General features: G+C 44.9%; 1 pseudogene; it reads right to left on the bottom strand.

Moving 5' to 3' along the window:
• Positions 1 to 11,703: 11,703 nt before the first annotated feature.
• The window catches only part of LOC121548663, a 29,883-nt pseudogene continuing 16,369 nt past the window's right edge, over positions 11,704 to 25,217 (bottom strand).

Genomic DNA, 25,217 nt, shown 5'->3' with positions numbered 1-25,217 from the left:
ATAGTTGACGTGTACCTATGATGAAAATTACAGGCCTCTCTTATCTTTTTAAGTGGGAGAACTTGCACAATTGGTGGCTGACTAAATAATTTTTTCCCCCACTGTATTCAATGTACATCATTGGTTGCAGTTACATTCACCTCTGTCTGATCACTAAAGATCTATTTTAGCGTTTTCATTCGAGCCTAATGGATTACTTTGATTGTTCAGACCATCCACTAAATAACTTTAAGATGGAGTAGTGGTATTTGGCATCATAGACCAGCAGAGTGTGAACCACAAAAACTTTAACATGAAAGTTAGCCTAGCAGTAGGTAGGTAGTCTAGGCAGGTAGCCTAGCAGTTAAGAGCGTGGGGCCAGTAAACAAAGGTTGCTGGTTTGAATCCCTGAGCCGACTAGCTGAAAATAGTTAAAAGTAAGGCACTTAACCCTAATTGCTCCTATAAGTCACTCTGGATAAGAGTGTCTTCTAAATGACTAAAAGGGAAGTTTAGTTGCATGCTCTGTGTATTGACCAAGGTAATACATCTGACTTTGGCCCAATGCTGTACCACTCATACAATGTAACAATCTGCTAAATCTTTCTCCACTCCAATCTGTAGAGAACTAGACAAGCAGTACTTCCTATAAATATGTTTGGGGCTGTTTTTACGCTACCAGATTTAGACTACTGTGGAGTACTGGTGGTTGTCTTGACAGGAATCAGTTGTTCTATCAGAACTGTCTGAAAAACATGAAGTCAAGCATCTTGAGAGAGGCTAGAGGGGGCAGGGTTCATCACATTAGAAAAGGGGTGACTACAGTGAGCTAACATGAAGTCAGGAGTATCATTGTAGAAACATTGATGAAGGGACAAAGCGTGACAAGACAATAAAATGCAGATTCTCAATGATTGACTATGAAGAGTAAAGCCTTTCTGTGGGACTCCCGTCACAACTGCTACCACTAGAGAGTGCTATTCTATCTGAAAGACCAGCAATACCAGTACTGTGTCTGTCAGACATTGCAATACGTTTTTTTTTATAAACTGAAAAAGAAAAACTCTAACCATTGTGGGGGTTCCGTGGGGCACTGGCAGGAATCAAAGTACGGGTACTCTCTAAAAAAAACACAAATGTACATTCTATAGAGAAACAGATCCTATTTCTCCAGTGTACAGTACGTTAGGGTGGTAGGGTGGTTAGGGTGATAGATGTAGCCTACTTATTGATGGAATATGGGATATCTATCAGTAAATTGTCTACCTGGGAATGTAACAGTGAAATCCAGGAAGGTCTCCACTTTTCCAGTCAGCTGACATCACATCATTTTATCAGGTGGTTAATAAGGCAGATGTAGTATTTACTACACAATATACATACACATGGGAGATATATAATATAGAATCCCTACCTGAGAACTTAAAGGTGAAATCCAGGAAGATTTCCACTTTTCCAGTCAGCTGACACCTCCACTTCCTGTTGTTGTCCTCCCTCTGGAGTGTCATATTCAGAGTGATGTCACAGTGAGACGGCTGTGTGACCTTGTATCTTGAGTCTCCCTGCACATTAGTACCTGCCTCAATCAGCCCAGTATCTGCCTCATCCACCCTCAGCCAGCTCAGACTAACATCTTGGTTCATGCCTGGGGCACATCTGCCAGGTCCATTGTGGGTGTGCAGAGAGCACCTTAATGTTACTGGTCTATCAGGTTTTATATCTGTGACTGGTGAGGACGAGGACACTGAGAAAGAGAAAACTAGGGTTTCAAATGCTTAAAATTCCAATCACATTTGAGTTTGTCATATAAAGTCAGAGTAGGTCTACAGACAAATCTCTGACAGTCAGATGCTTTTTCTAGGAGGACTGATGTAGCCTACCTACCTGCGTTGCTGTGGAAGTGTATAGTAAAAAAAACACACCTGTACTGTACTGACAATGAGTTAGATATATTTAATTTTTATTAGTTTATTTAAAAACAGTTTCAGAAATTCATTAAAATGTTAGAAAATACATTGTGCTCATAAAAAAATTGGATTAGGATATAAAACACATTGATTAAGTAAATTAGAATTTCTCTATGCTGACTTCATTCAATTTCTCTATGCTGGTCCTCTGTAGCTCAGCTGGTAGAGCACAGCGCTTGTAACGCCAAGGTAGTGGGTTCGATCCCCGGGACCACCCATACACAAAAAAAATTATGCACGCATGACTGTAAGTCGCTTTGGATAAAAGCGTCTGCTAAATGGCATTATATTATTATTATTATATTCACAATGGACAGAAAATAAAAAACTAACGTATCATTCACACATCAGCCATGCTTTGCTTAATTGATGTCTGCACCCCTAATGCATGCAATAAACATAAATAAACAAAAAGACGTGTAAAATAGATACTAAAGATACTAAAATATTAGAATACAACTATTAATACATCTTCCAACACACTCTACTCTATCATAGATGAACATCAGCTTTAGAAAACATGTATAATATCCTCTGTTACTAAATCAATAAAGCTACAGACAGTTTGAAAGTCTTGGTCCAGCACAGGAAGAAGAGTGAGGAACAAGGGGTCATTCCTCCAGGACCTGAAGCTCAATACCAGAGGCTTCTTCTATACAGAGAACAAAACAACAACACACACATCAGACAACATGTCTCACCATTCATTCTATAGCAGACTGTAAAGATGAAATAATTAATAGGGTTTAGATGGACAAGATGATTATGTCAAATAACTATTTATGACCTGATTCTATTTCTGTTCACACATCTGAAGATCAGAATATGTGAATGTAATTTGTTGTATGCTCCATATGTTCTATGGATTGATGGAACCATTCATAATGTTTAGGTCTATCCAGTCTTTTCAGATCTGTGAACACTGATGTTGTGGGAGGAGTTAAGAACCTAAATGGAACTGGACCAATGCCTGTGACTCTCACCTGCTTGTGGGTGCAGAGCCTTGGGTGGGCAGTTACTTCTTGTTGTGTGAATAGTGACTATGGCAGCCATGACAGTCAGAGTCACAAAGAGCATGATGCGATTGATGGGTAGCTCAACCACATTACTGGTACCTGGACAATGAGACAGACAGTGATTAAAAACAGTCAATCATTTAGATTGATTTATATGAAGTAAAGTTTGTATCACACAACAGTCACTAGAGTATGCTGAAGACCAATATCCATTAGCCAAACACCTCTACAACTTCACCTCTGTCTGATCACGAAAGATCTAGCTTTGCCTTTTCATTCGTGTCTAATGGATTACTTTGATTGTTCAGACCATCCACTAAATAACTTGGAGTCTTGTTTTTCTAAGTTAAAAATAGAACATGAACATGAACCTGCATCCGTTTAGCCCCAGACAGGAGTCAATGAGACGAGATATGGAATGATGGCCACGGGAAACTAACATCCATCAAACCCCAGCCAAAAACAGTCACTCTATGTCTCAGTCCCCATAGTAACACCGAAGGCCACTGTTCCCACGGTATCTTTCTGTGTTGTTGTTGCAAAATCCTTTTTGAAGGTGTGAAATGACTAGCTATGTTCTCGTTAGGGTGAGGTAAGATGCTGTGGTCAAATTAAAAGACAACCCATTACCTATTTTTATCCGTCTCTGGTCAGCCTCAGAAAAACAGAAGTGGTCTGAGCTGAAAGAACCACTGAGAGAAGGACCAGTTGCAGGCATAGACATACTTATTCAATGTACATCATTGGTTGCAGTTACATTCACCTCTGTCTGATCACTAAAGATCTAGCTTAGCGTTTTCATTTGTGCCTAATGGATTACTTTGATTGTTCAGACCATCCACTAAATAACTTTAACATGGAGTAGTGGTATTTGGCATCATAGACAAGCAGAAATTTACACAGGAAGAGAGTGTGAATTGCATGAATTTACATGAAAGTTAGCCTAGCAGTAGGTAGGTAGTCTAGGCAGGTAGCCTAGCAGTTAAGAGCGTGGGGCCAGTAAACAAAGTTTGCTGGTTTGAATCCCTGAGCCGACTAGCTGAAAATAGTTAATAGCAAGGCACTTAATCCTAATTGCTCCTATAAGTCACTCTGGATAAGAGTGTCTGCTAAATGACTAAAAGGGAAGTTTAGTTGCATGCTCTGTGTATTGACCAAGGTAATACATCTGACTTTGGCCCAATGCTGTACCACTCATACAATCTACCAATCTGCTAAATCTTTCTCCACTCCAATCTCTAGAGAACTAGACAAGCAGTACTTCCTATAAATATGTTTGGGGCTGTTTTTACGCTACCAGATTTAGACTACTGTGGAGTACTGGTGGTTGTCTTGACAGGAATCAGTTCTTCTATCAGAACTGTCTGAAAAACATGAATTCAAGTATCTTGAGAGAGGCTAGATGGGACAGGGTTTGGGCCTGTTCATCACAGTAGAAAAGGGGTGACTACAGTGAGCTAACATGAAGTCAGGAGTATCATTGTAGAAACATTGATGAAGGGACAAAGCGTGACAAGACAATAAAATGCAGATTCTCAATGATTGACTATGAAGAGTAAAGGCTCTGTGTGGGACTCCCGTCACAACTGCTACCACTAGAGAGTGCTATTCTATCTGAAAGACCAGCAATACCAGGACTGTGTCTGTCAGACATTGCAATATGTTTTTTTTTAATAAACTGAAAAGAGAAAAACTCTAACCATTGTGGGGGTTCCGTGGGGCACTGGCAGGAATCAAAGTACGGCTACTCTCTAAACCCCCCCACAAATGTACATTCTATACAGAAACAGATCCTATTTCTCCAGTGTACAGTATGTGTCACGATAATTTCTATCTCTAATTAATCAAACTTAATGCTCTGAATAATTCCCAGAGGGTGTAAATTCTCTGGTTTAATCATGAATTAAACAAAGGTCCGCAACCAGCAAGAATGATCTGTATTTTTAATCATGGAGAGCTCTGGCGCCAAAAAACATACATACAGCTTTTATACCCCTTGACACACAAAGGCACTTTGCTCCGCCCACCTTTAAACCGTTTCTTAGTCCCCTTCACCCTGGAATGCTTTCTCAACAGTTTCTAACTTCCCCCCTCTGTTAGTGGGTTGACACTACATTATAACTCTAACATCGTTCACACAATTATTATTATTATTATTATTTTTTTTTTTTTAATTATTATTTTTTTAGTCATTTAGCAGACGCTCTTATCCAGAGCGACTTACAGGAGCAATTAGGGTTAAGTGCCTTGCTCAAGGGCACATCGACAGATTTTTCACCTAGTTGGCTCGGGGATTAGAACCAGCGACCTTTCGGTTACTGGCACAACGCTCTTACCCACTAAGCTACCTGCCGTGGGTGAAATCCTTTAGTCATTATTCTTAAAATACTAATTAATCTATCAGTATGTTAGGTTGGTAGGGTGGTTAGGGTGATAGATGTAGCCTACTAATTGATGAAATATGGGATATCTATCAGTAAATTGTCTACCTGGGAATGTAACAGTGAAATCCAGGAAGATTTCCACTTTTCCAGTCATCTGACACCTCCACTTCCTGTTGTTGTCCTCCCCCTGGAGTGTCATATTCAGAGTGATGTCACAGTGAGACAGCTGTGTGACCTGGTATCTGGAGTCTCCCTGCAGATTAGTACCTGCCTCAATCAGCCCAGTATCTGTCTCATCCACCCTCAGCCAGCTCAGACTAACATCTTGGTTAATGTCTGGGGCACATCTGCCAGGTCCATTGTGGGTGTGCAGAGAGCACCTTAATGTTACTGGTCTATCAGGTTTTATATCTGTGACTGGTGAGGACACTGACGAGGACACTGAGAAAGAGAAAAAATCATGCTTGCATAATCTTTCAGTATGTACTGCTCATGTTTAATATGACTATCAACACTACAATTTTGCACAGCTCTGATTTAAACAGTAATACTCACTAGTTAGAACAGACAGATGAACAGGAGCATCACCTCCATGTTGTGATCCACCCTCTGTAAGGAACAGTCGACAGGTGTAGACTCCAGCATCCTCAGCTCTGACATCACTAACATGTAGAGAACAGTCAGACCCTAAACTCAGTCTGTCTGCTCTGTTGTTCAGTTCTTCCTTTTTCACCCTCCCAAGACGGACTTCTTCAATAGATCCATAGTTCCATATAGTTGAGGAGCAGTTTGGATAAATCACATTGTTACACGGCAGACTGACATCACCTCCCACAATGGACTACAGAGGAAGAATGTCTCTACTGATACGTGTGGCGCAGTGGTCTAAGGCACTGCATCACAGTGCTAGCTGTGCCACTAGAGATCCTGGTTCAAGTCCAGGCTCTGTCGTAGCCGACCGCGACCGGGAGACCCATGGGGTGGTGCGCAATTGGCCCAGGGTAGGGGAGGGAATGGCCGGCAGGGATGTAGCTCAGTTGATAGAGCACGCCAGGGTTGTGGGTTCGATTCCCACAGGGGGTTTGAAAAAAAAGTATGTATGCACTCACTAACTGTAAGTCGCTCTGGATAACCCATTTAAAGGGTTCTTCAAATAACTTATAGGGGTTCCCTCACAGTTTCAATTTGAAGAACCCCTAAAGGATACTCCAGGAACCTTTTCTTTTTAGAGTGTAGATAGGGTGTTGAAGGTACAGTATTATGGTTGTATGGATGTCAGTGTACAGTAGGCTACAGTGTACTACAATGCTAGATTAGCATCTATGAGTACGACACATGGGTTTACATGTGTGTGCATGTGTACATGAGGGGCCACCTTTCGTCTGCCATGCTTGGTGTGTTCCCCAGCACTGGGTGTGTTGGAGGTTCTCTCCCCTCTCTATCCCCCTCCTCTCTCTCCCCGCTCTCCTCTCTCTCCCCTCTCTCTGTCCTCTCTCCTCTCTCTCCCCTCTCTCTGTCCTCTGTCCTCTCTCTCCCCTCTCTCTCCTCTCGCTCCCCTCTCTCTGTCCTCTCTCCTCTCTCTCTCCTCTCTGTCCTCTCTCCTCTCTCTCCTCTCTCTCCTCTGTCTCCTCTCTCCCCTCTCTCTCCGCTCTGTCCTCTCTCCTCTCTCTCCCCTCTCTCTCCCCGCTCTCCTCTCTCTCCCCTCTCTCTGTCCTCTCTCCTCTCTCTCCCCTCTCTCTGTCCTCTGTCCTCTCTCTCCCCTCTCTCTCCTCTCGCTCCCCTCTCTCTGTCCTCTCTCCTCTCGCTCCTCTCTCTGTCCTCTCTCCTCTCTCTGTCCTCTCTCTCCTCTGTCTCCGCTCTCCCCTCTCTCCCCTCTCCCTCTTCTCCTCTGTCTCCTCTCTCCCCTCTCTCCCCTCTCTCTGTCCTCTCTCCTCTCTCTCCCCTCTCTCTGTCCTCTGTCCTCTCTCTCCCCTCTCTCTCCTCTCGCTCCCCTCTCTCTGTCCTCTCTCCTCTCTCTCTCCTCTCTGTCCTCTCTCCTCTCTCTCTCTCCTCTCTCTCCTCTGTCTCCGCTCTCCCCTCTCTCCCCTCTCCCTCTTCTCCTCTGTCTCCTCTCTCCCCTCTCTCTCCGCTCTGTTCTCTCTCCTCTCTCTCCCCTCTCTCTCCCCGCTCTCCTCTCTCTCCCCTCTCTCTGTCCTCTCTCCTCTCTCTCCCCTCTCTCTGTCCTCTGTCCTCTCTCTCCCCTCTCTCTCCTCTCGCTCCCCTCTCGCTGTCCTCTCTCCTCTCGCTCCTCTCTCTGTCCTCTCTCCTCTCTCTCCTCTGTCTCCGCTCTCCCCTCTCTCCCCTCTCCCTCTTCTCCTCTGTCTCCTCTCTCCCCTCTCTCTCCGCTCTGTCCTCTCTCCTCTCTCGCTCCTCTCTCTCCCCTCTCTCTCTCTTCCCTCTCTCCCTCTCTCCCCTCTCTCTCCTCTCTCTCTATTATCTCCTCCCTCTCTCCTCTCTCCAGGATCTTGCTGGCTCATCTCAGAGATGCTGCTCTCCTCTCTGCCATGGAACAACACACACACATGCACACTGTACATGAGTAGCCACATAACACTACATTAGTATGTTTCAAATTCAACTGTGGGCCTAGTAACATCATTAGCTTTGCATTTAAATCAGCTTGGCATATTCATCCTATAAAAAGATGGATGGAGAATATTCAGAAAATAGGGGAGAAGCAAGGTCAAGTGTGGACACTATGAGGACGGCAATCTGTACTGTAAGATATTATACAGTATTATATACACTCAGTGGCCAGTTAATTAGGTACACCCATCTAGTACCAGGTCAGTCCCCACTTTGCCTCCAGAACAGCCTGAATTCGAGGCATGGAAACGTTGCTCAATTTGTATCAAGGGACCTAACGAGTGCGCAGGAAAATATTACCGACACTGCAGATTTAATTAAATTGAATAATCTTCCCATAAATCTTACAGGTAGAATAAACCTCTTTAAAATGGCAAGGCTGCCAAAGTTTTTGTATCTATTTTCGGAAATCCCAATTACCCCACCGAAGACATTCTTTAAAAAAGTCTAACATATTTTATATGGGCAAATAAAATTCATAGAATAAAAAGGAAAGTTTTACATCTGTCTGGGGGTGGTTTAAACCTTCCAGACTTGGAATTGCATCAACTCGCTACCCAAGGCTTTTACTTGCGACATGTAGTTGAATGCACTAAAGAGGAACAATGGGTACATATTGAAGATGTGCATGCTCACCCCCAGAATCTATTTTCAAAGGATAAAGCTAAGAACATTAAAAACTTCATAGTTAAGAACACTATAATGATGTGGAAGACAATGAAATGTATTTTACAATAACCAATATCACTCCCAAGAAGCATAACCTTATGGAATAATCCTTGGATAGCTTTTCAGAATTCACCGATAAATTGGTCCACATGGAAAACTAAAGGCATAGAAACCGTAAATGACTTGGTAACAGGAAATACATTTATTTCCATTACAGAATTAAAAAGTAATTTCGGACTGACCAATGTAGATAGTTTCAAATACATGCAACTTAAAAGTTACATATGACAAAAATTTTATTAGAAATATTTTGGACAGCAGAGCAACCTTGAAGGAATCTTATTTGAGTCAGAAAAGGATGTTCATATGATAGGGTAGATCTGCAAACCTTGCAGAGAGCCTATCCAACTGACAATCTCTTAGAAAAAAATATAAACTATTGAAACCAAGATTTAAAAAGAACTGATGTTGGCATAAGATGAAGGGAAAGTTGAAGCATAACTAATGAAATTACAGTTAACGAAAATGTACACTTAATCAAACTAATGTACAGTGGGGAAAAAAAGTATTTAGTCAGCCACCAATTGTGCAAGTTCTCCCACTTAAAAAGATGAGAGAGGCCTGTAATTTTCATCATAGGTACACGTCAACTATGACAGACAAAATGAGAAAAAAAAATCCAGAAAATCACATTGTAGGATTTTTTATGAATTTATTTGCAAATTATGGTGGAAAATAAGTATTTGGTCAATAACAAAAGTTTCTCAATACTTTGTTACATACCCTTTGTTGGCAATGACACAGGTCAAACATTTTCTGTAAGTCTTCACACACTGTTGCTGGTATTTTGGCCCATTCCTCCATGCAGATCTCTTCTAGAGCAGTGATGTTTTGGGGCTGTCGCTGGGCAACACAGACTTTCAACTCCCTCCAAAGATTTTCTATGGGGTTGAGATCTGGAGACTGGCTAGGCTACTCCAGGACCTTGAAATGCTTCTTACGAAGCCACTCCTTCGTTGCCCGGGCGGTGTGTTTGGGATCATTGTCATGCTGAAAGACTCAGCCACGTTTCATCTTCAATGCCCTTGCTGATGGAAGGAGGTTTTCACTCAAAATCTCATGATACATGGCCCCATTCATTCTTTCCTTTACACGGATCAGTCGTCCTTGTCCCTTTGCAGAAAAACAGCCCCAAAGCATGATGTTTCCATCCCCATGCTTCACAGTAGGTATGGTGTTCTTTGGATGCAACACAGCATTCTTTGTCCTCCAAACACGACGAGTTGAGTTTTTACCAAAAAGTTCTATTTTGGTTTCATCTGACCATATGACATTCTCCCAATCCTCTTCTGGATCATCCAAATGCACTCTAGCAAACTTCAGACGGGCCTGGACATGTACTGGCTTAAGCAGGGGGACACGTCTTGCACTGCAGGATTTGAGTCCCTGGCGGCGTAGTGTGTTACTTTGGTCCCAGCTCTCTGCAGGTCATTCACTAGGTCCCCCTGTGTGGTTCTGGGATTTTTGCTCACCATTCTTGTGATCATTTTGATCCCACGGGGTGAGGTCTTGCGTGGAGCCCCAGATCGAGGGAGATTATCAGTGGTCTTGTATGTCTTCCATTTCCTAATAATTGCTCCCACAGTTGATTTCTTCAAACCAAGCTGCTTACCTATTGCAGATTCAGTCTTCCCAGCCTGGTGCAGGTCTACAATTTTGTTTCTGGTGTCCTTTGACAGCTCGTTGGTCTTGGCCATAGTGGAGTTTGACTGTTTGAGGTTGTGGACAGGTGTCTTTTATACTGATAACAAGTTCAAACAGGTGCCATTAATACAGGTAACGAGTGGAGGACAGAGGAGCCTCTTAAAGAAGAAGTTACAGGTCTGTGAGAGCCAGAAATCTTTCTTGTTTGTAGGTGACCAAATACTTATTTTCCACCATAATTTGCAAATAAATTCATAAAAAATCATACAATGTGATTTTTAGGATTTTCTTTTCTCAATTTGTCTGTCATAGTTGACGTGTACCTATGATGAAAATTACAGGCCTCTCTCATCTTTTTAAGTGGGAGAACTTGCACAATTGGTGGCTGACTAAATACTTTTTTTCCCCACTGTATATAATTTATTATACAAGAGACAAAATTCACAAATTCTATAGCACAACGGCAGAGCCATGTCCTAAGTGTAAAACTAACAATGACCCAATAATCCATGCCTTCTGGGAATGCCATGAAGTCCAAAAGTTGTGGGCGGAGTTAGAAAGTTGGCTGTCAGAAGTATTACAATGTACATTTACTTTTAATCTGTCTGCCTGCATATTTCAAGACATGGCATATGGGGGTGTATCATTGTTTGTGTGTATCTGTAAGTTGTAGTTCGTATATATATAAGTTTGTTTTTGGAATGTAAAAAAAGAAAGAAAATTAAAAATGTAATATTATTAAAAATACAAAATAAATACAAATACAAATATCCCCACACCATTACACCACACCGTTGACACCAGTCAGGACTGTGCCTTGGACTCATGCTGCTTACGCCAAATCCTGACTCTGCCATCAGCATGACACCACAGGAACCGGGATTCGTCGGACAAGGCAAGGTTTTTCCACTCCTCAATTGTCCAGTGTTGGTGATTGGGGTGGTGTACCTAATAAACTGGCCACTGAATGTAGTTATACTCTGTAAAGGGGAGATGGTGAAAGAAAAAGAAAAACATTCTATATAAAATCCTGTCTTGGATTGTGTCCCACATGAAACCCTATTCCATATATAGTGCAGTGCCTTGGGCCCTCAGAACACTGGGGGAGCAGCTAGGACAGACCACTACCTTTCCTCCACTGGAAGTTGAAGGGCATTGTAGGAGACCTGGCTGAAGGGGAAATAGTCCCTTTTTCAGAAACTGACAGAATATCACTGCTGTTGTTGAGGTTGATGATAGTACTCTGCTGAAAGTTAGGCTATACACAGGCAGGGACTTCTACCAATAACAAAGTAGCAGTAGTTATTATAATATATTAGCTAAATCATTTAGCATCATGACAAGAGGTCTCTGCTCTACTCACAGCTTGAATTTGTGGATGACAGCTGCTTTGGGAGTTCCCAGGACATCATGGATCTTTGAGACCTGGTCCAGCTCGTTTGACCCGGGAAAGAGAGGCCGGAGGCTGCAGGGGACAGGAAGAGGAGGAGGGTCACACAGAGGTCAAACCGAGAGGGTGGATAGAGTTTACACCACATAACTAGAATGATCATTCAATCATTCTATTTCTATGGATTACACTGTGTCCAACAAGTAGGGACTAGGGACAAGCAGAGGATCCCACTTCCCTTTAACTAGTTACATGGGACCACCTAATGGTGAAACTCACTGGTTCGTCTGTCAGAGTAAATTGTGATTGGTTCCTTATGATCTTGTACAAGACACAACCCTGGAGGCTACAGCTCTTGAAGACACACCTGTACTATAGTGGAAGAGATACTATTACCCCATTAATACATAATGAATCAATACCTGAAGATCTTGTAGAAGACACAGCCGGCGCTCCAGACGTCCATCTTGTGAGAGTAGTGTCCGTCCGTTAGGAGGCACTCTGGGGCTCTGTACCAACGTGTAGAGATTTACTCTGTGTAGGGCGGGCATAAACACTTTTACACAAGTCAAAGTCCCTCAGCTTCAGAGTGTCCTTCTGTTTAGGGGAGAAGACACAGAGCACTACTACTACATGTGCTATACTGGACGACCACCAGGTACTGTATGAAGCTTGCTGATGAAGGCTGGAATGTGTGGCTTTTAAATGATAAAGAAACATTTTACTGAACATCCATTTTCAGAAAACAGTGACTGAAAAAATAAGTAAGTATTAAGTAAAGTATTGAGTTATGTAACTGTGAGTGTGTGTCATGGCATTCTTAGTGCTGTGGAGTTCTCTGCCCAACTCAATAGATCTATGTCTATGGGAACTTGTCTCACCTTAATCTGAATGTTCTCTAGTTTGACGTCCAGTTGGAAGAGACCATGACTGTGGTCAACTGAAATGACCCTTGATCTTCACACACACACAAGTATCAGAAGGGAGCCTACTGTCCTATGCTCATCTGTGCTTACGTGACTACCTTACGTGATTAAATTTTTACATTACATTTTAGTCATTTAGCAGACGCTCTTATCCAGAGCGACTTACAGGAGCAATTAGGGTTAAGTGCCTTGCTCAAGGGCACATTAACGTCATTTAGCAGACGCTCTTAGCCAGAGCGACTCACAAATTGGTGCGTTCACCCTATAGCCAGTGGGATAACCACTTTACAATTTGGGGGGGGTTAGAAGGATTACTTTATCCTATCCCAGGTATTCCTTAAAGAGGTGGGGTTTCAAATGTCTCCGGAAGGTGGTGAGTGACTCCGCTGTCCTGGCGTCGTGAGGGAGCTTGTTCCACCATTGGGGAGCCAGAGCAGCGAACAGTTTTGACTGGGCTGAGCGGGAACTATGCTTCCGCAGAGGAAGGGGAGCCAGCAGGCCAGAGGTGGATGAACGCAATGCCCTCGTTTGGGTGTAGGGACTGATCAGAGCCTGAAGGTACAGAGGTGCCGTTCCCCTCACTGCTCCATAGGCAAGCACCATGGTCTTGTAACGGATGCGAGCTTCAACTGGAAGCCAGTGGAGTGTGCGGAGGAGGGGGGTGACGTGAGAGAACTTGGGAAGGTTGAACACCAGACGGGCTGCGGCATTCTGGATGAGTTGTAGGGGTTTAATGGCACAGGCAGGGAGGCCAGCCAACAGCGAGTTGCAGTAGTCCAGACGGGAGATGACAAGTGCCTGGATTAGGACCTGTGCCACTTCCTGTGTAAGGCAGGGTCGTACTCTCCGAATGTTGTAGAGCATGAACCTGCAGGAGCGGGTCACCGCCTTGATGTTGGCGGAGAACGACAGGGTGTTGTCCAGGGTCACGCCTAGGCTCTTCGCACTCTGGGAGGAGGACACAGCGGAGTTGTCAACCGTGATGGCGAGATCATGGAACGGGCAGTCCTTCCCCGGGAGGAAGAGCAGCTCCGTCTTGCCAGGGTTCAGCTTGAGGTGGTGATCCGTCATCCATACTGATATGTCTGCCAGACATGCAGAGATGCGATTCGCCACCTGGTTATCAGAAGGGGGAAAGGAGAAGATTAGTTGTGTATCGTCAGCGTAGCAATGATATGAAAGGCCATGTGAGGATATGACAGAGCCAAGTGACTTGGTGTATAGGGAGAAAAGGAGAGGGCCTAGAACTGAGCCCTGGGGGACACCAGTGGTGAGAGCACGTGGTGCGGAGACAGCTTCTCGCCACGCCACTTGGTAGGAGCGACCGGTCAGGTAGGACGCAATCCAGGAGTGAGCCGCGCCGGAGATGCCCATCTCGGAGAGGGTGGAGAGGAGGATCTGATGGTTCACAGTATCAAAGGCAGCAGACAGGTCTAGAAGGACAAGAGCAGAGGAGAGAGAGTTAGCTTTAGCAGTGCGGAGAGTCTCCGTGACACAGAGAAGAGCAGTCTCAGTTGAATGACCAGTCCTGAAACCTGATTGGTTTGGATCAAGAAGGTCATTCTGAGAGAGATAGCAAGAGAGTTGGCTAAAGACGGCACGCTCAATAGTTTTGGAAAGAAAAGAAAGAAGGGATACTGGTCTGTAGTTGTTGACATCAGTGGGGTCGAGTGTTGGTTTTTTGAGAAGGGGAGCAACTCTCGCTCTCTTGAAGACGGAAGGGACATGGCCAGCGGTCAAGGATGAGTTGATCAGCGAGGTGAGGTAGGGGAGAAGGTCACCGGAGATGGTCTGGAGAAGGGAGGAGGGGATGGGGTCAAGCGGGCAGGTTGTTGGGCGGCCTGCAGTCACAAGTCGCAGGATTTTATCTGGAGAGAGAGGGGAGAAAGAAGTCAAAGCATAGGGTAGGGCAGTGTGAGCAGGACCAGCAGTGTCATTAGACTTAACAAACGAGGATCGGATGTCGTCAACCTTCTTTTCAAAGTGGTTGACGAAGTCATCCACAGAGAGAGAGGAGGGGGGAGGAGGATTCAGGAGGGAGGAAAATGTGGCAAAGAGCTTCCTAGGGTTAGAGGCAGATGCTTGGAATTTAGAGTGGTAGAAGGTGGCCTTAGCAGCAGAAACAGATGAAGAAAATGTAGAGAGGAGGGAGTGAAAAGATGCCAGGTCGGCAGGGAGTTTAGTTTTCTTCCATTTCCGCTCCGCTGCCCGGAGCTCTGTTCTGTGAGCTCGCAATGAGTCATCAAGCCACGGAGCTGGAGGGGAGGACCGAGCCGGCCGGGAGGATAGGGGACACAGAGAGTCAAAGGATGCAGAAAGGGAGGAGAGGAGGGTTGAGGAGGCAGAATCAGGAGATTGGAGGGAGAAGGATTGAGCAGAGGGAAGAGATGATAGGATGGAAGAGGAGAGAGTAGTGGGAGAGAGAGAGCGAAGGTTGCGGCGGCGCATTACCATCTGTGTAGGGGCAGAGTGAGTAGTGTGGGAGGAGAGCGAGAGAGAAAAGGAAACAAAGTAGTGGTCGGAGACATGGAGGGGAGTTGCAGTGAGATTAGTAGAGGAGCAGCATCTAGTGAAGATGAGGTCAAGCGTATTGCCTGCCTTGTGAGTAGGGGGGACGGTGAGAGGGTGAGGTCAAAAGAGGAGAGGAGTGGAAAGAAGGAGGCAGAGAGAAATGAGTCAAATGTGGACATAGGGAGGTTGAAATCCCCCAAAACTGTGAGGGGTGAGCCATCCTCAGGGAAGGAACTTATCAAGGCGTCAAGCTCATTGATGAACTCTCCAAGGGAACCTGGAGGGCGATAGATGACAAGGATATTAAGCTTAAATGGGCTAGTGACTGTGACAGCATGGAATTCAAATGAGGAGATAGACAGATGGGTTAGGGGAAAAATTGAGAATGTCCACTTGGGAGAGATGAGGATTCCTGTACCACCACCCCTCTGACCAGATGCTCTCGGGGTATGCGAGAACACATGGTCAGACGAGGAGAGAGCAGTAGGAGTAGCAGTGTTTTCAGTGGTGATCCATGTTTCCGTCAGCGCCAGGAAGTCGAGGGACTGGAGGTTGGCATAGGCTGGGATGAAGTCAGCTTTGTTGGCAGCAGAACGGCAGTTCCAGAGGCTGCCTGCGACCTGGAACTCCACGTGGGTGGTGCGTGCAGGGACCACCAGGTTAGAGAGGCAGCAGCCACGCGGTGTGGTGCGTTTGTGTAGCCTGTGCAGAGAGGAGAGAACAGGGATAGGCAGAGGCATAGTTGACAGGCTGTAGCAAATGGCTACAAAAATGCAGAGGAGATCGGAATGAAATGAGCTAAGCATCTGGGAGCAGAGAGAGCAGGGCCTCCCTCACCAAAAACTTCTACCTCAGAAACTAAAATTGTTTCACTGAACCACCCGAACAAAAACTCTCCCAACTTCCACCTTTAGAAATCAGAATTGTTGTGAACCACAGCGGTTCAATGTTTAAAGGAATAGACTCAACCCACTTTATTCAACTATGACACCATAGCTAACTAGCTAAGCTAGCATCCAATAACAATAACACACCGTATAGCACCAACACTTGGTCACAACAAACCACCAATAGTGTGATAACACACTAAACAGATCATTCGTGTCTGTGTCAAGTTCCTTTCATGACGCAGCAATGATTAGACGTTGGCTAGCTAGGACAAGTATATTGTATTTAGCTACTACCGTACAGTTAGCTGGTCGTGTTGGGTAGCTAGCAATGGCCACTGTGTTGACTTTGTTTGAAGAACGGCTAGCTAGCTAGCTTCGTGCTACACCCGGCACACAATGGCTATTGTGTTGACTCTGACTCTGTTCGAAAAAAACGGCTAGGTAGCTCGCTTCGTGCTACAGCCGGCACTGCCAAGACACAGTAACTACACACAACAACCCACGATGCCTAGCTATGACGCCGTAGCTAACTTGCAAGCTAGCATCCATTAACACACAATTTAGCATCAATACTTGGTTACAACAAACTGCCAAGAGTGTGTTAGCACACTAAACAGATAATTCAAGTCCGTGTCTAGTTCCTTTCATAACGCATAACGCAGCAAAAATTAAACGTTGGCTAGGACTACATTAACATTGGAAACAGCTCTCCAGCGTTGCTAATCGATACCAGTAGCTACCCGCTAGCTAGCTAGCCTCGTGCTTCGATACTAACCTACAATTACCTACGGAAACCTACAATAACAACAATACTAACCTATAATAAATACAATACCTAACTACAGCTAACTACCTACCTACGATCTAATACATGGTTAAGCTTTACTCAACACCATATGAGAAGCTTACCTCCTGCTTACCTCCAGCTAGAGAAAAACACGACCTCTCCCGACAACGCTACCAATCAATTACCTTATGTGATTACCTTACGTGATTACCAGCAGAGCTGGTACATGTAGTTGTGGATCCTGCTCTCTGGCATGGGGTACTGTCGGGCTAACCCAGGGGTCAAGGGTTATGATGGAAATGAAGCACCGTTTTTACACCTCAGTTACCCCTGATAAAATCACCAGTTTAAGGCTGATAGCATTGGAAATTCCAGCAAAAGCAAAGGCTGTGTTTCATCACTGGTTGTTGTGAAAGTTCCCTCTCTTTTACCATCTTTCACTCTGGTAGGATTGGATATGTGGAAGAAATATGGCGGGAAACTAGATGGATTAACTGCTTACCACCAACAGTCTGAGATCTATGAAGGGGAGTCAATAAGGGAAGGGAACAAAGTTTTGGAATGAAATGCAGCAAAATCTAGACTAAACCAGCATTTACTGACCTTTAATCAGCTCATGGATGTTAATTTCCATCAGCTCACATACAGTGCATTCGGAAAGTATTCAGACCCCTTGACTTTTTCCACATTTTGTTACGTTACAGCCTTATTTTAAAATGGATTAAATACAACTTTTTCTACATTAATCTACACATAATACCCCATAATGACAAAAGCGAAAACAGTTTTTTTGAAATGTTTGCACATTTATAAAAAACACTAAAACAGAAATACCTTATTTACATAAGTATTCAGACCCTTTGCTATGAGACTCGAAATTGAGCTCAGGTGCATCCTGTTTCCATTGATCATCCTTGAGATGTTTCTACAACTTGATTGGAGTCCACCTGTGGTAAATCCAATTGATTGGACATGATTTGGAAATGCACACACCTGTCTATATAAGGTCCCACAGTTGACAGTACGTCAGAGCAAAAACCAAGCCATGAGGTCGAAGGAATTGTCCGTAGAGCTCTGAAACAGGATTGTGTCAAGGCCCAGATTTGGGGAAGGGTACCAACATTTTTTGGCCAGCATTGAAGCTCCCCAACAACACGGTGGCCTCCATCATTCATAAATGGAAGAATTTTGGAACCACCAAGACTCTTCCTAGAGCTGGCCGCCCGGCCAAACTGAGCAATCGGGGGAGAAGGGCCTTGGTCAGAGAGGTGACAAAGAACCTGATGGTCACTCTGACAGAGCTCAAGAGTTCCTCTGTGGAGATGAGAGAACCTTCCAGAAGGACAACCATCTCTGCAGCACTCCACTAATTAGGCCTTTATGGTAGAGTGGCCAGACGGAAGCCACTCCTCAGTAAAAACCTGGCACCATCCCTATGTTGAAGCATGGTGGTGGCAGCATCATGCTTTGGGGATGTTTTTCAGGGACTGGGAGACTAGTCAGGATTGAGGGAAAGATGAACGGAGCAAAGTACAGAGAGATTATTGATCTGCTCCAGAGCGTTCAGGACCTCAGACTGGGGCGAAGGTTCACCTTCCGACAGGACAACGACCCTAAGCACACAGCCAAGACAACACAGGAGTGGATTCGGGACGAGTCTCTGAATGTCCTTGAGTGTGCCAGCCAGAGCCCAGACTTAAACCCTATCGAACATCTCTGGAGAAACCTGAAAATAGCTGTGCAGCGAAGCTCCCCATCCAACCTGACAGAGCTTGAGAGGCTCTGCAGAGAAGAATGGGAGAAACTCCCCAAATATATGTATGCCATGGTTGTAGGGTCATACCCAAGAAGACTCGGGATGTAATCACTGCCAAAGGTGATGCAACAAAGTACTGAGTAAAGGGTCTGAATACTTATGTAAATGAGATATTTCCAGGACTTTTTTTATTTATAAATTCCCTAAAATGTCTAAAAACCTGTTTTCCCTTTGTCATTATGGGGTATTGTGTGTAGATTGATGATTATTTATTTTTTTTACTCCATTTTAGAATAAGGCTGTAATGTAACACAACGTGGAAAAAGTCAAGGGGTCTGAATACTTTCCGAATGCACTGCACATGTATCAGAGACATGAGGCACTGCTCTCATCACTGACAGGACACATCAGACAGAATAAGAAATACAGTATGACTGTAGCTAGGTTTCCGTCCAATTGGCAACACACTTTCATGTGAAAATTCAAAAATCCACAGAATGAAAATATGCGCATTTTCCCGCCAGTGGTGTTTCACCAAACGGACATGTTCTGGATCAAAATCAGTGCGTGATGACGTAGTGCATACAAAATGTACTTTTCCACTTAAGTTTTCATGTACCGAATAAAAATCTAAAGTTCAGTGTGTTTACATTGCATTTTCAAAACTTTACCGATAGTTTTGTAACAACAACGGATGCATTAAATAGCAAATGTGCCTACTCTGGTCTTGGCATGTGCGCTCTAGCCAACAGCTGGAAGATACAGTGCGGGTAGGCTGTGCTGTTAGGCAAGTCTACATAATTATATCGTTATGGATAAGAGTGCAAATATTTGTATTTGTCAAACAGCACTCAAGCGTTGATCCTCATGTCACCAGAATAAGACCCTCAATATTTGACTGAGCATATTGTGATGCTCTCACTACCCTCATCCTGAGAGACTGTGAGAGACTGTCACGTGACTTCCGTCTCGCTTCCGCATTGTCTCCGTGCTGCTCTGCTGTTTGTTGCTACTTGGCTACCTAACAAACTATTCACGTTTTACTTTTAATAAACGTTTAATCAATCTCTGTGTTCAACAAATTTACCAACTTTTTAGTTTTGTCCTCACTCATCTTTTTTCGTTAAACTTTTTCACCCCGGACGTTTATCCCGAGACAGAAGAGTCAGAAGAGTCTTTTTCCTGTGCGTTTTAGCTGCCAACTTTACGTTATTTTCCTTTTTTCCATCGCAACTTTTTTCCCTTATTCAACTTTTTTCACTCCGGACGCTTTATCTGGACATGGTTCATCAACATCTTCAACAGCCGAAGCTAAGTAGTAACATTAACATGATGTCTTCTAATTGCAGTCGCTGTACTCATAATATACAGGAGAATTCTCGCCTTACGGCGAGAATAGCTGTGCTACAAGCCCAGCTTCAGACGCAATCGTTAGGCAAGGGTAATATCAGTGTAGGAAAGGAAGAAACAGCGTCTGTGCCACCAGTAAGTACAGACAGTAATGTTAGTATAAATCCCCCCGCACAGTCCCCGCAGCCGGACAACTTTCTCATGGCTTCTGGAGGGAAATACTGTTGGAATGCTCAACCGGTGTCGCTCATTCAGCCGACAGAAACCTTCAACCGGTTTTCCCCATTATGTAGCGAGTCGGAGTCTGAGTCTGAGTCTTCTCTAGTCTCTACTCCTCCCGTTACGGGGTCTGAGACTCCGAAGGCTCCCACCATTAGCTCTGACAAATTGAAAACCCTAGTCATTGGCGACTCCATTACCCGCAGTATTAGACTTAAAACGAATCACCCAGCGATCATACACTGTTTACCAGGGGGCAGGGCTACCGACGTTAAGGCTAATCTAAAGATGGTGCTGGCTAAAGCTAAAACTGGCGAGTGTAGAGAGTATAGAGATATTGTTATCCACGTCGGCACCAACGATGTTAGGATGAAACAGTCAGAGGTCACCAAGTGCAACATAGCTTCAGCGTGTAAATCAGCTAGAAAGATGTGTCGGCATCGAGTAATTGTCTCTGGCCCCCTCCCAGTTAGGGGAAGTGACGAGCTCTACAGCAGAGTCTCAGCACTCAATCGCTGGTTGAAAACTGTTTTCTGCCCCTCCCAAAAGATAACATTTGTGGATAATTGGCCCTCTTTCTGGGACTCACCCACAAACAGGATCAAGCCTGACCTGCTGAGGAGTGACGGACTCCATCCTAACTGGAGGGGTGCTCTCCTCTTATCTACCAACATAGATAGGGCTCTAACTCCTCTAGCCCCACAGTGAAATAGGGTGCAGGCCAGGCAGCAGGCTGTTAGCCAACCTGCCAGCTTAGTGGAGTCTGCCAATAGCATAGTCAGTGTAGTCAGCTCAGCCATACCCATTGAGACTGTGTCTGTGCCTCGACCTAGGTTGGGCAAAACTAAACATGGTGGTGTTCACCCTAGCAATCTTATTAGGATAAAGACCTCCTCCATTCCTGCCATTATTGAAAGAGATCGTGATACCTCACATCTCAAAATAGGGTTACTTAATGTTAGATCCCTCACTTCAAAGGCAGTCATAGTCAATGAACTAATCACTGATCATAATCTTGATGTGATTGGCCTGACTGAAACATGGCTTAAGCCTGATGAATTTGCTGTGTTAAATGAGGCCTCACCTCCTGGTTACACTAGTGACCATATTCCCCGTGCATCCCGCAAAGGCGGAGGTGTTGCTAACATTTACGATAGCAAATTTCAATTTACAAAAAAAAAATGACGTTTTCATCTTTCGAGCTTCTAGTCATGAAATCTATGCAGCCTACTCAATCACTTTTTATAGCTACTGTTTACAGGCCTCCTGGGCCATATACAGCGTTCCTCTCTGAGTTTCCTGAATTCCTATCAGACCTTGTAGTCATAGCAGATCATATTCTAATTTTTGGTGATTTTAATATTCACATGGAGAAGTCCACAGACCCACTCCAAAAGTCTTTCGGAGCCATTATCGACTCAGTGGGTTTTGTCCAACATGTCTCTGGACCTACTCACTGCCACAGTCATACTCTGGACCTAGTTTTGTCCCATGGAATAAATGTTGTAGATCTTAATGTTTTTCCACAAAATCCTGGACTATCGGACCACCATTTTATTACGTTTGCAATCGCAACAAATAATCTGCTCAGACCCCAACCAAGGAGCATCAAAAGTCGTGCTATAAATTCTCAGACAACACAAAAATTCATTGATGCCCTTCCAGACTCCTTCTGCCTACCCAAGGACGTCAGAGGACAAAAATCAGTTAACCACTTAACTGAGGAACTCAATTTAACCTTGCGCAATACCCTAGATGCAGTTGCACCCCTAAAAACGAAAAACATTTGTCATAAGAAACTAGCTCCCTGGTATACAGAAAATACCCGAGCTTTGAAGCAAGCTTCCAGGAAATTGGAACGGAAATGGCGCCACACCAAACTGGAAGTCTTCCGACTAGCTTGGAAAGACAGTACCGTGCAGTACCGAAGAGCCCTCACTGCTGCTCGATCATCCTACTTTTCCAAATTAATCGAGGAAAATAAGAACAATCCAAAATTTCTTTTTGATACTGTTGCAAAGCTAACTAAAAAGCAGCATTCCCCAAGAGAGGATGGTTTTCACTTCAGCAGTGATAAATTCATGAACTTCTTTGAGGAAAAGATCATGACCATTAGAAAGCAAATTACGGACTCCTCTTTGAATCTGCGTATTCCTCCAGGGCTTAGCTGTCCTGGATCTGCACAGCTCTGCGAGGGCCTGGGATCGGGAGAGACACTTAAGTGTTTTAGTACTATATCTCTTGACACAATGATGAAAATAATCATGGCCTCTAAACCTTCAAGCTGCATACTGGATCCTATTCCTACTAAACTGCTGAAGGAGCTGCTTCCTGTGCTTGGCCCTCCTATGTTGAACATAATAAACAGCTCTCTATCCACCGGATGTGTACCAAACTCACTAAAAGTGGCAGTGATAAAGCCTCTCTTGAAAAAGCCAAACCTTGACCCGGAAAATATAAAAACTATCGGCCTATATCGAATCTTCCATTCCTCTCAAAAATTTTAGAAAAAGCTGTTGCGCAGCAACTCACTGCCTTTCTGAAGATAAACAATGTATACGAAATGCTTCAGTCTGGTTTTAGACCCCATCATAGCACTGAGACTGCACTTGTGAAGGTGGTAAATGACCTTTTAATGGCGTCAGACCGAGGCTCTGCATCTGTCCTCGTGCTACTAGACCTTAGTGCTGCCTTTGACACCATCGATCACCACATTCTTTTGGAGAGACTGGAAACCCAAATTGGTCTACACGGACAAGTTCTGGCCTGGTTTAGATCCTACCTGTCGGAAAGATATCAGTTTGTCTCTGTGAATGGTCTGTCCTCCGACAAATCAACTGTACATTTCGGTGTTCCTCAAGGTTCCGTTTTAGGACCACTATTGTTTTCACTATATATTTTACCTCTTGGGGATGTTATTCGAAAACATAATGTTAACTTTCACTGCTATGCGGATGACACACAGCTGTACATTTCAATGAAGCATGGTGAAGCCCCAAAATTGCCCTCGCTAGAAGCCTGTGTTTCAGACATAAGGAAGTGGATGGCTGAAAACTTTTTACTTTTAAACTCGGACAAAACAGAGATGCTTGTACTAGGTCCCAAGAAACAAAGAGATCTTCTGTTAAATCTGACAATTCATCTTGATGGTTGTAAAGTCGTCTCAAATAAAACTGTGAAGGACCTAGGCGTTACTCTTGACCCTGATCTCTCTTTTGACGAACATATCAAGACTGTTTCAAGGACAGCTTTTTTCCATCTACGTAACATTGCAAAAATCAGAAATTTTCTGTCCAAAAATGATGCAGAAAAATTAATCCATGCATTTGTTACTTCTAGATTAGACTACTGCAATGCTCTATTTTCCGGCTACCCGGATAAAGCACTAAATAAACTTCAGTTAGTGTCATGAGCACTCTCTCTCCCTGGTAGCAACATTAATTGCATTCAATTATCTTCCACTCTGCTCACCTCCCTCTCTCTACTCAGCCTAACTAGCTCCACCTGCCCTGCTCTGCTCTTGTTACCTGGCCAGCTGCACTGCATTTCCCACTCACCATCCTCACCTTGCCTCACTCTGTTCTAATTACTCTGCCAGCTGAACTGCATTTCCCCACTACCTCTCCCAGTATATCAAGCCCTGGTTTTCAGCCAAGCCCTGTCAGATCGTCTTCAAACCCGGACCAGTAACCTGCCTGTCTGCGCTCTGACTCCTGTTTGTGATACCGATCCTTTCTTGACTGCCTCCTTGTTCTACTGCCCCGTCTATCCCAACCTGCCTTCTGGACCTCGACTACTCTCCGATCTTCAGCCCCCTCCGGTAACTCGTTTCTGCCTTCTGTCTCTCACCACGATATTTGCCCAGCCCTGATCTGTACTTCTGCCTGCCATTCATATTGCTGTTGTGTGTGTGTGTTCCCCCAGGTCTCCGACCACCAGATGAGCGTGCCCAGACGTTTCACCACCCTCAGCCCGATACGCCGCTCCATCACTGGGGAACACACACACTAAGCACTTGGACTGGACACCCCCGGACATTTGGTGACCCCCGGAGCACAGGTACCCACAGGAGGACCCTGAAAGACCCCTGACACCCCTGGGACTCCTCTTCCCGCCTGTAACCTTGAATAAAGAACTCTGAATTTGAACTTGCGCTCTTGGGTCCTCTTCTGTTCGTGACAGAACGATCTGACCATCATGGACCCAGCGCACTCCCTGACCACGATGGAGGAAGAGCCAGAGAGGACTGCCCTACAGCGACTGGAACGCTCTGAGGGAGACATAAATCGGATGGCTGGCGACATCGCTTCCCTTCTCCAGCTATTCAACCAGCAGCAACAACAGTTCCAACTGCAGCAACAACAGCTAGCCCAAGCCCTGCAACTACTCTCAAGCCCGGCTACTCCACCTGCACCCCCCTGGTCCTTTTGTTCCTGTACCACCGATACTCCTTCATCCCTCCGCTGGAGGTCCCAATGCTGCAGGCCCGGCAGTGCTGCCACCAGATCCCCACGCTCCTGAACCAAGGATTGGGAACCCGGAACGTTTTGATGGCAACCAGAAGCAAGTAAGACCATTCTTGAGCAGCTGCCGAATCCAGTTTGCACTACAGCCCAGGACTTTCTCAACAGAGGGGAGCCAAGGTGGGGTATGTCATCACACATCTCACCGGTCGAGCTCGGTTGTGGGGAACGGCGGAATTCGACCGGCAAACCCCAGCCTGTGCCTCCTTCAGTGCCTTTGAGGAGGAGATGTTAAAGGTCTTTGACCTAGGCTCGCCAACAGCCGAAGCGTCACAAGCTCTGCTCACCATCCGTCAGGGCAATCGGACAGTGGCAGACTTCTCCATTGACTTTCGTACCCTGGCCAGTCAAAGCTCGTTTAACCCAGAGGCACTGGTGCAAGCCTTCCTCCATAGCCTGGCGGACTATATCAAGGACGAGCTTGTTTCCCATGACCCGCCCTCAACGCTTGATGCCGCCATTGACCGTGCCGTTCGCATTGACCGCCGTATACAGACCCGGAGGAGGGAGAAGGGCCGTCT

This window comes from Coregonus clupeaformis, chromosome 33, assembly GCF_020615455.1.
Source record: "Coregonus clupeaformis isolate EN_2021a chromosome 33, ASM2061545v1, whole genome shotgun sequence".
NCBI lineage: Eukaryota > Metazoa > Chordata > Actinopteri > Salmoniformes > Salmonidae > Coregonus > Coregonus clupeaformis.
This window is presented reverse-complemented; position numbering and strand designations above follow the sequence as displayed.